The 13,384-nt window shown below is 39.6% G+C and overlaps 1 pseudogene; it reads left to right on the top strand.

Annotated features, from left to right (window-relative positions):
* The window catches only part of LOC104221450 (ABC transporter I family member 10-like), a 46,496-nt pseudogene that overhangs the window by 13,858 nt on the left and 19,254 nt on the right, over nucleotides 1–13,384 (top strand).

Raw genomic sequence — 13,384 nt, 5'->3', positions numbered from 1 at the left:
ATATAGGATTTGAAAAGGAAATTTGTTGCTGTCACTCTTAGGCCTAATGAATCTCACTGATGTTTGTTGGCTTTGTTTTAAAGAACACCATACCATGTTGGATTGAATATCTTGGTTTACTTAAAGCTTTGGTGTGAATCTGGATCCTTGTGAGAATCTTATAGTAATTATGTCTCCAAGTCCAGAGTAAACTGAGAGTAGCTTCTTAAGGTATATGTGCACTCCTATTGGTGTTATCGCTCTTTAAGAAAGCATGAACAAGAGTATCCATCCCTGTATATAGTAGAGTGAGGATTTATCCATGTGCGTAAACTTCTGATTGCTCTGAATACAGTCTAAATGGTGGTTAAGGTACTGTCTTTCGTCATGGTTTGTGATTCACCCATAGTTTCTTGCACTGATTATCCATGTTTGGTATTTTGCTTGGTTTTGCTAATGGGTTTCATTGACAATAAACGAATGAGTTCTTTCTTAAGAGCTCAGAATTGGTTGTGTTTTATTATGCGATTTCGAGGCAATTTCGAGTTATATATGTAGGCAGACATATGTTATAGGTATACTTCACCTATTATGTAAAATAATATATCAAATTCAACTTCTCCCTCAGAAATGTCACAACAGCTTACAGCTTTGCAATTGATGCTCAAAACCTTAGCTATTCAGTTGTCTCCAGACAGGGGAAAGTACTTCCGATTCTAAAGGATTGCTCACTGAAAATTCCCTCTGGGCAATTCTTGATGCTTTTTGGACCCAATGGCTGTGTAAAAGCAACCCCTTTTAAAGATATTAGCAGGTTTATTGAGTCCATATGATGGGTTCTTGTACGTGGAGAGGCCAAGGAGCTTTCTGTATTAGAACCCTGATCATTAGGTCGTGATGCCTACAGTGGAAGCTGATGTTGTTTTTGGTTTTGGTAAATTGAACTTTACACTAGCTGAGATCAGGACTAGGGTGGCAAGAGCTTTGGATGCAGTTGGGATGTTTGAGTATTTGAAAAAAACCAGTTCACACTCTTAGTGGTGGTCAAACACAAAGGGTTGCTACTGTTGGTGCTTTGGCTGAAGCTTGCAAAGTTTTGTCACTTGATGAACTGAACTACATCAAATTAGATAAAAGGGCTCGGGTGCGCATTTATGTGACCCAAATCCAAATCTCAAAAACGTTAGTTAAAATATATCGTGGACCGCGGGTGAATTTATGTGACGCGGTTCAAGACATGTTTTAAATAACATTGAAATCTTCCGAAAAAGATATATTAAATAAAAGCGGTTAAAAGGTTAAAATTTCACATAGGTTCAAATTGTTCTAAAATCAGCTAGATAGGCCAATGATAATAGTTGAGCGACCATGCTAGAACCACGGAACTCGGAAATGCCTAACACCTTCTCCCAGGTTAACAGAATTCCTTACCCGGATTTCTGGTTTGCGGACTGTTAAACAAAGTCAAGTTTTCCTCGATTCGGGATTCAACCAGTGACTTGGGACACCATAAATCTCCAAAGTGGTGACTCTGAATCTTTTAACAATAAATCCCGTTTCGATTGTCCTTTAATTGGAACAACTCCTTTATACCCTCCAGGGGGTGTAGTGAAAAAGGAGGTGTGACAAAGACATCCCGTGATTTTCTTTCCCCATGAAGCATAGTATAACCTTTGTCGAAATCTTCCTTTACTCGAGCCATTCTCGGTCTCAATTTCCGCAAGTCATAGATAATTCACTCGCACGCTTCAAACTGGAACCAACATAGCACCTAACCGTGCCATCAACTGCTCACAACAGACTCCCCCACTTGGCGCGAAGCCATAGATCAAGATACCCTCAATAACTCATAACACTTTTACTCTATTGATGCCACAATATCATAGTGAGATTAAACTCAAATCATTTGTAAGCTTGTGAAAACACAGATCATCTAGTACTGTAAATCTTCTGCAAATCTCGCATTCATCCCCACAACAGTTAAGCCCACTCTCTTTAGCGACCTGAAATTTCAAATTTCAACACATACTTTTCACTTACACATGAGATCTTCTAACATACACATAAGGATCACACCACTTCAGAACACTCCGTAGGAGATAACCCGCCTGCTTCGCGTCAATATAACATTTTTGTATACCTTCCACTGTCACACATTACACAGTCACTTAGTCTTCCTAAGTCTGAACTCATACCGCAACGTGAAATTTACTTCACTCCAACTAGGAGACATGAAAAGATTCTTCACGCGCCCATAACTTGTGGTTATACCTCGAATCAAGATGGAAATCCAGCACCTAATAGTCCTTCTATCACCCAGCAGACCTTCCTCGTCACTTCCAAGTCATATAGATACATCTCGCAGTACTAACATACTCATCACATAGTTACCCAACTGTCACATCCACTAATAGGGACAATACCCAACATATAATATTCAAACTTGCTCACACAATCAGCACCTCGGTGCTCAAGCCATAGGCAAAGATCCGGCCTCAAGTCCTCCAGACTGGCCCAACATCAAACTCACAGAGATCACGCCTCACCCCTCGATCGGGGAATCACAAGTCATCAAGGCACATCTGATACTGAGCACTTATGCACGCATGTGAACGCGTGGAAGGAATTTCAAGAGTTACTTTTCAAGCTGAATCAAGGACGCATGATAAGATTCCAAGAATGTGAAGTTTTCCTAAAGGTTCTGTAGCCTCTCGAGGATAAATATAGACGTCTCCATACCGATTTGCGAGACTCCACTAAACCTGCTCATGACTCGTGAAACCTATGTAACCTAGGCTCTGATACCAACTTGTCACAACCCCAATCCCTGATCCGGTCATGATGGCGCCTCTCATGAAGACAAGGCCAGCCAACCAACCCAATTTGCCTTTTCAGAATAGTTAATATTAATAAGCAGTTTTAGCATAATTAAATAACCACCATCTAAACAAAAGATTTCTTTATAAAGTGCGGAATACAACCTAAACACATCCCAAACCGGGGTGTCACAAGTCACGAGCATCTATTAGGGTATAAATACAAATACAAGGCCTGAAATATACAAAATAGAACTGACAAACAAAGGAACAAATGTGAATGCTGCGAACGCTGGCAGTCAACTCGCTAAACTCCGATAATTTAGCCTCCGATCAGGTCAAAACCCGCTACCGTGTATATAAATACCTGCATCTGCACACGAGGTGCAGGGAGTAAAGTGAGTACTCCAACTCAATCAGTAATAAAGGTAAATAATAATTGATCAGTAAGAAATCACTTAAAGCAACCAACATGCTGTATAGAAGCAGTGTAAAACCCTTTGAGAAAAGCAGTAAAGCTGTGAAACCTTTAGAAATATCTTAGCTTAGTTTAAATCTCTTTTGAAAATGACTTTTTCAGCAGTTACGCAATGATTGCAAAATAGTTAGTGCCGATAAGCACAAAAAAACCCTCGGGCACAAATACCACAATATAACAGGTAAAATGATAAGTAAATATGAAAGATGAACACATCAAGATTCGCCCCTCAGGCAATATCTCAGCACAGTACCAGCCCCTCGGGCTCACTCTCAGATCACTCTCAGCCCCTTAGGCTCTCTCTCTCAGATCATTCTCAGAATAGTATCATATAGTAACCGCTACGGCGTGCAGCCCGATCCACATATCGCTCCGGCATGCAGCCCGATCCATATATCGCTGCGGCGTGCAGCCCGATCCATATATCATCGACGGCGCTCACTGGGGGTGTGAAGACTCTGGGAGGGGCCTCTTACGGCCCAAGCACAATATCAAGCCACCTCGTGGCATCATCTCTCAACACTCGACCTCAAATCACTCGGCACTCGACCTCACATCACTCAAGCCACCTCGTGGCATATACAATATCTCAGGCCCTCGGCCTCATATCATTCAACATATCCTCACGTATGGCCCTCGGCCTCACTCAGTCCGAAAATCATCACAAGCCCCTCGGTCATTAGTAAAATAGTAGTTCTCAGCCCAAAACATCATTTAGAATATCATTTAAGTTTCAAATCTGAGTAAAAGTGGCTGAGTTTGTAAAGCAGTAGATATCAACAGGACTGAGTTCAAGTAATAAGTCAAAATAGTGAGGAAACAGTGATAAAAATCCCTGAAGGGTTCAAATAATTGGCACGAAGCTCAAATATGGCAATCAACCCAAATCATGATGATAGCAATTAAGATTCAGTCAAATACGTGGTAAAATCATCAATCGGGATAGACCAAGTCACAATCCCCAGTAGTAAAAGGCCACACACTCATCATCCAGCGTGTGTCTCACCTCAATATAGCACTACGATGTTCAAATCCGGGGTTTCAAACCCTCAGGATATCATTTACAATCATTACTCACCTTAAACTGGCGAAGTCTCTAGCTCGCGATGCCCTTGCCCCTCAAATTGGCTTCCACACGCGTCGAATCTATCCAAAATTAGAATGAATACATCACAATATGCTAAGGGAACAAAGCCCAAGCGAAAACAATCAATATCGGGCACAAATCCCAAAATTACCAAAACCCGAGCCCCGGGCCCACTTCTCAAAACTCAGAAATTTTCACATCATTAGATTCCTCATCTTTCCACGAGTTCATACATATCAAAAGTTCTTAAATCCGACCTCAAATGGTCCTTCAAATCCCAATTCAAAAGTCCAATTTCTCAAGCCCTAGTTTTTCAATTTTAGGCTTATTTTCCATGAATTTCTAGGTGGATTTGAAAATAAAAATGAGTACTGAGTTCAAAAATCTTACCTCCAGGTAATTCCTCTTGAATCCCTCTTCAATCCTCTTCAAAAAACTTTAAACTCGACCAACAATGGAGGAACTTAGCCTCAAATTCGCGGAAATGGGTTTTTAAAACATTCTGCCCAACACTCAATTTTACTTAATCGCGATCACGGAAAAGCCCTCGCGATCACGAAGCACAGCCCACAATTACTCTATGCAATCTCGTACTCCCTCACGCGAATGCGATGCTCAGAATCTCCCAACTACGTGATCACGAATGATGACACGCGACCGCAATTGATAGCAACACAAAACTACGCGATCGCAACTCGATCTATGGGAACGCGAAGAGAAAATCTGGAATCCCCTGAAATAACTCTATGCGATCGCGAGCCTCCTCACGCGATCGAGAAGAGGAAACATCAGCAACAGAGCTGGAGCCAAAACCTGCAATTTTCTGCAATTTTCCCAACATGAAATGGTCTGATTGACCACCCGAAACTCACCCGAGGCCCTCGGGACCTCAACCAAACATACCAACATAATCCATAACATCATTCAAACTTGTTCCAATCATCAAAACATCTAAAACAACATCAAATTACTCAAAACTTGTTGAATTCAAACCTAAGTTTTCTAAAAACTTCCGAAATACACTTTCGATCAAAAACCTGACCAAACGACGTCTGAATAACATGAAATTTTGAACACACATCCCAAATGACATAACGAAGATACTGCAAATCTCGGAAATCCATTCTGAATCACGGATCAAAATCTCACCTATCAACAGGAATTCGCCAAAATACTAATTTTACCAATTCAAACCAAATCCTTCCACAGACTTCCAAATATTATGATTAGTTGTTGAGGGCCCCGCAATTTGCATTTTTTATTTAGCGAGGCTCTTCTCATTATTTTAGAAGAGGATATCCTAAAGTGACTACATTTCTATTATTTTGTTTCCAGAAATAGAAGAAAGAAAGATGTATGCTAATCGAAGTATATGCTTTGGCCTAAACCGGACTCCTATCAATTTCTGATTAGTTATTTATAAAGTGAAAAGACGTCATACCTTACGAAAATGCTTTAGTTGAACAAAGAAATTACATATGAGATTGATGAAATGCAATACTTAATCCGACAACATCCTTAAGTTGAATCTAAATCAAATTGCTTAAACAGGATTAATAGAGTTCCTTATTAAAAGATGTTACTGATGATGTTCAAAACTAGTCCTATAAACTGCCTAAAGAAATCGAAACTGGATGATTCAAAACTGTATTATATTTGGCTAGATTTAACAGCCATTTGCCCCTACCTATTCAAACATGCTAAAAGAATGAGTTTAAGTTTAACAATTGTATAAATAGTGTCACATTCCATGGATCGTATTTACATCCTGTATGCTAACTAAACGAATCAAATACCGCAGTTTCAGATTAACATAAACTTTACTTAAGTACAAACTTACCAATGTATTCTCTATTAGCTATAAACTAAAATTTACACAACTTAACAACATTTATGAAGAGGCAGTCAGTAAATAACAGGTGATTGTAACTCCTTCAAATCTTTCTATTCATGCTTTTCAATGTTACAATCAGCTACACCAATGTGAGACTCGAGATGTGTACCTGGAAATACTGAAAATGCAAAGGAGAAGAGGAAGAAGATAGGGAAATCAGCAGCAGCAAGAAACAGAATTAGCAGTAGCAGCAGGACACAGAATAGCAGCAGCAACAGGAAACAGAATAGCAGCAGCAACAACTCACGAAACAATTGGAGTGGGATCAAGACCCCAACTAGACCAAGTTCCCGAGTAAAACAACAACAACCAAGCAGACTCAGTTGGGATTTGGGAGAAATCAGTGTTGCACAAACAGGTCAAGATTTAGTGAAATCAAAACAGCAAATCAAAAAATGTAATTTCTAATTCTGCCTGTCTGTGTTATCAAAGAGAATTCTTTTCCAGTTTTCTGTCTTTCAGAACTTAGTTCTCAAAAATGCTCAGTCCCCCCATCTCTGATGGAAGTTCTTCTTTTTATAAGCCTAAGGTCTGCCCTTTAACAGCCTGTTCATCAATCACCAAACACCCTCCCATGTGCTCTCTTCTTTTCAGTTCCACTTAGCTATTTAAGTATTAGAACCCCATCACATTCCCTGGCAGACTTACTCTTTTGAAAGAGGTTTAATACTTCTTAAACTAAAGCAGGGTAATGGGCAGCAGAATATATCTGACAGCATGTGCTGTCAATTATTTTATTCAAAAGCCCTTATGCAGGGCACAGGCTGTGCACAAATGCACCTGTGGTGCACAAATGCACATGTTGTGCACAAGTGCACATGCCCTCCAATTCAGAAGTTAAACAAACATTCCTTTTACATTTCTGATTCAAATTAACAACTATAAGTAAACAAACTCAGTTCCTAATTGATTCAAACAAATGTGTCCAGAAGCAAATCGATTTGTTATTGTTCAGGCAGCTGAAACTAATTGACGACACATGTCGACTCGACTATATTAGTCATAACATGTACAATCGTAACCAAAAATCAGACATTTAACAGTATCACACAAGGGGTTCATATTGCAATGTTAACACAGAAAGGCCCTAGGAACTAAATGAACGAACCAATTCAATATTCATTTGATTGTACAGCTTACACATGCCATTATCAGTGAACAGAAAAGGGACCTAATCAAACACGTAGGTTCAAACAAAGTGGGCAGGACACAGTTGATAAAACTCAAAACACAGATTTCACGAAACATGAACAAACTTTAGAACAATCTCATGGACTAAAACAAATAAAGAAAAGAAAGCAAAACTCACCTTAAAACCCGAAAAATCAAAAGACCCTAGCTTGGACTCGAACAGACCTTTCTTAAGGCTGAACGGACTTTAATCGAAGTGTTTCTCAGATGAGAAACACTTCGATTAAGGTCCATTAGACCTTAATCTCTTCGGCTTGAACAAGACACGGACCATTGACGAGGAACCCTAAGGTTCCAAAAATCAGATCTGGGATTCATGCTTCCCTGGTCAGATTCGGACCAAACCAAGCATGGTTTGGTCACGAGGGGGGTCTGGGGAGTGTCTGGTGTGAAACTGGGGTTAAACGGTGTAAGTCAAGTTCCGACTCAAATCTTCAAACGAATATTCGAGAAGGTGGGAAGGGATTCGAGTTAAGAAGTTAACAGATCCATGTTCAGGATGGCAAGGGGATTCTAGGGTGTTAATGTGAAAGTCACCGGCGTTCATGCCGCCGGGTTTCTAGTGAAGGGATATGGGGGCGGCTAGGGTTTGAAGGGGAAGGGTCTGTGAAGACGAAGGCCGGGGTATTGGATAGGGGGGCAGGGTAAAGGTTCTAGGCTTATATAGTTAGTAAGGGATCGATTTTTTGCCTTTGGATGGGGTGAGATGAAGGGTCAAGATCTTTTGGCTGATGGGGAACGGTGTCGTTTCAACCTGAAGGGGTTTGGGTCGGTCCGAGTGGAATGGGTCGGGTTTTGTTTATGGGTTATGGGGAAGTGATCTCGGCCGTTGATCAATCTGAGATCAACGGCCCAGATCAGATTGGATTAAAACGGCGTCGTTTGGACGTTCTGGGTGTCAGCTGGTGTGGACCGGGTTACACATGGGGTTTTGGGTTTGAGTTTGTGCTTTGAATTAAAAATAAAAATAGGCCCAACCGAGTTTTAAACCCAATTCTGCATCTCCTTTTTTTTATTATTTTTATATATATATTTTTTATTTTATTTTTAAAACAAAACCTAAGTAAATAAAAATAAAATTTCATAAACACTTAATACAATTATTTGCACACATATATCAAAATATTTAAAGCAGGCAAGATCGAACAAAACAACAATCACGGAACAAAGATGCATATTTATGATTTTTTTATTTAACAACCGGATTTCGGTTCAAACAGCACATGACACACACATTTTTTGTATTTTGTTTTAATAAAAATGGGCAAAAATCATAAATAATTAACAAAGTGCCATGTAAAAATCCAATTCGTACAGCAGGACCATTTGTTATTATTTTTTAATTCTTTTGGAGCGATTGTCGTGTAAAACAAAAATCACGTGCTCACAGCTGCCCCTCTTTGTTCGGAAACACGAAGAGTTTTCGTGCAAAGATAAAGTGAGCGTGTATGAGCGATTTTTGCCTATGGACTACTCCGTGTGAAGCATGTTTTTGAAAGATCTGACCGAATCTTGCTTCAAAGATTTCCTACATATCCTGGGCTAAACAGGAATCAGGTCAATGTAGTTCGGGAAAATTTTGGTAGCTGGGACTACCATGGGATTGCAATGCTTGCTGTTACTGCTGTTGCTGTTGCCACTGCTGCGTCACTGACCGCCTTATTACAACCAAAGGAAAATTGGAACTGAACTAACTACTTATATGCATGTCAACTGCGAGTTACAAGATTCCTATCTATGATTCTTTTGCGACTTGATCTTGGGTCTTAGCTGATTGTGCTTGGAGACTTTGATCCGAATCTTGATGCTTGCGAGTTGCGGCGACTTGCTCAATCTTTGGGATACTGAGTGAAACGCGACTGGCGGAGTTCAGGACCTTAGTCAAATGTTGGAGTCGATCCGCCTTCCATTTACTTTGATATTCTCAGGACATCTTCTTTTTGTCTTTTTTCTTCTTTGATTCTGAGTTGAGACTCATCTCGTGGGTCATTTCGAATCGGGTGGCTTGAGGTTAGACCTGCGGGAGAAAACAAACAAACGAACGAAATTTTCTGCCCCAGTTTCACTAGGAAATTTTCGTGAATTATTCGCCAGGAAGTTCATAAAATTGATGAAGGAAGATAAAAATGCTCAGTTCAGGGCTGGAGCCCTAATACCGACTAGCTAGGGAGAAGTTCAGTTTAGGGTTTAAAACCCTAATGCAGACTAAAGGAAAAATTCAGTTTGGGGTTTAAAACCCTAATGCTGATTGCATGGAAAAGCTCAGTTTAGGGTTTAAAACCCGAATGCTGGCTGAATGGGAAAAAAGTTCAGTTTAGGGTTTAAAATCCTAATGCTGACTAAAGGAAAAATTCAGTTTAGGGTTTAAAACCCTAATGCTGATTGCATGGAAAAGCTCAGTTTAGGGTTTAAAACCCTAATGCTGGCTGAATGGGAAAAAAGTTCAGTTTAGGGTTTAAAACCCTAATGCTGACTAAAGGAAAAATTCAGTTTAGGGTTTAAAACCCTAACACTGATTGCATGGAAAAGCTCAGTTTAGGGTTTAAAACCCTAATGCTGGCTGAATGGAAAAAAGTTCAGTTTAGGGTTTAAAACCCTAATGCTGACTAAAGGAAAAATTCAGTTTAGGGTTTAAAACCCTAATGCTGATTGCATGGAAAAGCTCAGTTTAGGGTTTAAAACCCTAATGCTGGCTGAATGGAAAAAAGTTCAGTTTAGGGTTTAAAACCCTAATGCTGGCTGAATGGAAAAAAGTTCAGTTTAGGGTTTAAAACCCTAATGCTGACTAAAGGAAAAATTCAGTTTAGGGTTTAAAACCCTAATGCTGATTGCATGGAAAAGCTCAGTTTAGGGTTTAAAACCCTAATGCTGGCTGAATGGGAAAAAAGTTCAGTTTAGGGTTTAAAACCCTAATGCTGACTAAAGGAAAAATTCAGTTTAGGGTTTAAAACCCTAACGCTGATTGCATGGAAAAGCTCAGTTTAGGGTTTAAAACCCTAATGGTGGCTGAAAGGAAAAACTCAGTTTAGGGTTTAAAACCCTAATGCTGGCTGAAGGGAGAAGCTCAGTTTAGGGTTTAAAACCCTAATGCTGGCTGAATGGAAAAAGTTCAGTTTAGGGTTTAAAACCCTAATGCTGACTGAATGGGAAAAAAGTTCAGTTTAGGGTTTGAAACCCTAATGCTGACTAAAGGGAAAATTCAGTTTAGGGTTTAAAACCCTAATGCTGATTGTATGGAAAAGCTTAGTTTAGGGTTTAAAACCCTAATGCTGGCTGAATGAGAAAAAAGTTCAGTTTAGGGTTTAAAACCCTAATGCTGACTAAAGGGAAAATTCAGTTTAGGGTTTAAAACCCTAATGCTGATTGCATGGAAAAGCTCAGTTTAGGGTTTAAAACCCTAATGCTGGCTGAATGGAAAAAGTTCAGTTTAGGGTTTAAAACCCTAATGCTGATTGCATGGAAAAGCTCAGTTTAGGGTTTAAAACCCTAATGCTGGCTGAAAGGAAAAAGTTCAGTTTAGGGTTTAAAACCCTAATGCTGATTGCATGGAAAAGCTCAGTTTAGGGTTTAAAACCCTAATGCTGGCTGAATGGAAAAAGTTCAGTTTAGGGTTTAAAACCCTAATGCTGACTAAAAGGAAAATTCAGTTTAGGGTTTAAAACCCTAATGCTGATTGCATGGAAAAGCTCAGTTTAGGGTTTAAAACCCTAATGCTGGCTGAAAGGAAAAAGTTCAGTTTAGGGTTTAAAACCCTAATGCTGACTAAAAGGAAAATTCAGTTTAGGGTTTAAAACCCTAATGCTGATTGCATGGAAAAGCTCAGTTTAGGGTTTAAAACCCTAATGCTGGCTGAATGGAAAAAGTTCAGTTTAGGGTTTAAAACCCTAATGCTGACTAAAGGGAAAATTCAGTTTAGGGTTTAAAACCCTAATGCTGATTGCATGGAAAAGCTCAGTTTAGGGTTTAAAACCCTAATGCTGGCTGAATGGGAAAAAAGTTCAGTTTAGGGTTTAAAACCCTAATGCTGACTAAAGGAAAAATTCAGTTTAGGGTTTAAAACCCTAATGCTGATTGCATGGAAAAGCTCAGTTTAGGGTTTAAAACCCTAATGCTGGCTGAATGGGGAAAAAGTTCAGTTTAGGGTTTAAAACCATAATGCTGACTAAAGGGAAAATTCAGTTTAGGGTTTAAAATCCTAATGCTGATTGCATGGAAAAGCTCAGTTTAGGGTTTAAAAGCCTAATGCTGGCTGAATGGGAAAAAAGTTTAGTTTAGGGTTTAAAACCCTAATGCTGACTAAAGGGAAAATTCAGTTTAGGGTTTAAAACCCTAACGCTGATTGCATGGAAAAGCTCAGTTTAGGGTTTAAAATCCTAATACTGGCTGAAAGGAAAAGCTCAGTTTAGAGTTTAAAACCCTAATGCTGGCTGAAAGGAAAAAGCTCTGTTTAGGGTTTAAAACCCTAATGCTGGCTGAAAGGAGAAGCTCAGTTTAGGGTTTAAAACCCTAATGCTGGCTGAATGGAAAAAATTCAGTTTAAGGTTTAAAACCCTAATGCTGATTGCATGGAAAAGCTCAGTTTAGGGTTTAAAACCCTAATGCTGGCTGACAGGAAAAGAGTTCAGTTTGGGGTTTAAAACCCTAATGCTGATTAAAGGGAAAAATTCAGTTTAGGGTTTAAAACCCTAATGCTGATTGCATGGAAAAGCTCAGTTTAGGGTTTAAAATCCTAATGCTGGCTGATAGGAAAAGCTCAGTTTCGGGTTTAAAACCCTAATGCTGGCTGAAAGGAAAAAGCTCAGTTTAGGGTTTAAAACCCTAATGCTGGCTGAAAGGAGAAGCTCAGTTTAGGTTTTAAAACCCTAATGCTGGCTGAATGGAAAAAATTCAGTTTAAGGTTTAAAACCCTAATGCTGATTGCATGGAAAAGCTCAGTTTAGGGTTTAAAACCCTAATGCTGGCTGAATAGGAAAAGAGTTCAGTTTGGGGTTTAAAACCCTAATGCTGATTAAAGGGAAAAATTCAGTTTAGGGTTTAAAACCCTAATGCTGATTGCATGGAAAAGCTCAGTTTAGGGTTTAGAACCCTAATGCTGGCTGAATGAAAAAAGTTCTGTTTAGGGTTTAAAACCCTAATGCTGATGGCTGGGGGCAAAATTCGAGAACAACAACTGACCTCTTTTCTTTTTTTTTGAATTTTCTTGTTTTAGTAGAAGATAAAAGGGAGTTTGGTGGAAACTTACCTTTCGAGTGAATTCCTTATTGCCGAAATGTTTCTTGTACCCATGTACCTTCTTCTTTGGGCGACACCTGCATCTTGCACGGTTGTCTTGGATTAAACCTGTTTCAACTTTTCAGACAAAGAACATTTGTTAGTTCGGAAATGACGGTCGGTTTGGTGACCTTGATTGTTCCCGTTTGCTTTGTTGCGTCTTCATTTCTGTTGCGAAGTCCCGCCATTGATTTGATTCATATGTCGGAACCTTTTAGACTGCTCAGGTTTGTATTTCCAGATTCCGTGATGATTCGCCTCACAAGGCTCTTTTTCTTTTCTCTCTTTCTTTTTTTTTGTCCCGTTTTGCTTGGAGGTTCTCAACGGGGGTTTTATTGGAGGTATACGGTGGGGATTTGTACAAAAGGAAGCTCTGAGGGGGAATATTTACAAAGTGGATTCTTTGTGCGGATTTTGTACAATGGGGCATGCTGGGTATTTGTTTCAAAGCGGGCTTTCTAGGATTTGTTGGGGTAAGCTTGTTGGGGAATTTTTACAAAGGGACTCGCTGGGGATGTGCTGGGGAAATTCCAACAGGATTTTTTTTCTTCTTTTTTTTTTATTTTTATATTGGGGAGACTCTGTGGGAGGATTGTACAAGGAGAGACTCTGTGGGGATTCGTCCGAAGGCAGACTTGCTGGGGGAAACTTCTCTTTTTCCTCTTTAC

The sequence above is a fragment of the Nicotiana sylvestris genome, chromosome 1, assembly GCF_000393655.2.
Source record: "Nicotiana sylvestris chromosome 1, ASM39365v2, whole genome shotgun sequence".
NCBI lineage: Eukaryota > Viridiplantae > Streptophyta > Magnoliopsida > Solanales > Solanaceae > Nicotiana > Nicotiana sylvestris.
Note: the sequence above shows the minus strand (reverse complement) of the source record. Positions and strands in the feature narration are given on the sequence as shown.